Source organism: Trachymyrmex cornetzi, unplaced genomic scaffold, assembly GCF_001594075.2.
Source record: "Trachymyrmex cornetzi isolate Tcor2-1 unplaced genomic scaffold, Tcor1.1 scaffold125, whole genome shotgun sequence".
Lineage (NCBI taxonomy): Eukaryota > Metazoa > Arthropoda > Insecta > Hymenoptera > Formicidae > Trachymyrmex > Trachymyrmex cornetzi.
This window is the reverse complement of record NW_017295817.1, coordinates 170,087-170,965: the sequence shown is the minus strand read 5'-3', so window position 1 is coordinate 170,965 and position 879 is coordinate 170,087.

Genomic DNA, 879 nt, shown 5'->3' with positions numbered 1-879 from the left:
ATCAATCGTGCATGGATTGTGAACATTAATACAGAAAGGTGCTCACTTCTCATTTTGTGAAAATTTCCGAGGGACAGAATCAATTACCGTGGGTGTACAACAGAAATTCTAATCAGCAATTGGTTGCATTAGTTCCGCATTTCTCTAATCTTCCGCGAAATACGCTCAATGTGAATGCGGGCTTTTATAATGGCGTATTCTACTAAATAAAAAATAACGTATTCTACTAAATTACTAGAATACGCAGGTTACGCCGCATGTGATGGCACCCTAAGGGTGGAGTCCCATGAAGCGTATTTGCCGCGTATCGCGTAACCGCGTAACCAATCAATAATCAGTAAAACGCGAAACCACAACAGCGGATCGCTTCTGATTGGTTACGCGGTTACGCGATACGCGGTAAATACACCTCATGGGACTCCAGCCTCAGAGAATGAATCTGTGATTGGTGATACGCGAATTCGCTTATGCACGATCCGCTGCATGGGACATCACCCTCAGAGGTGCGATTCTGTACGCGACGCGACAAAGAGAAAGAGAGGAGTTGTGTGCAGGGAGGGCTCCGATTGCACACATCGCATATTGCACACATATCGCTGATTGGCCAATTTAAAAATAAAATAATCTCATTGGCAAAACAGTGAAAAATTACTAGGCACCAGTTGATATGAGTGGTGTGTACAATCAGAACTGCAAACGGGATCCTCCCTTGTGTACATATATCAAAACATAGAAAATGGACTGCGCGATCCGTGTATCAAAATGGTCGATAGAGATGAGAGAGAGGGACCGTGGCAGGTGGCCATTTCTATCTCTTTCCATTTAATGGTGTAATGGGAGAGAGAATGAGGCTCTGCACAATAAAGGGAACAGAGAATA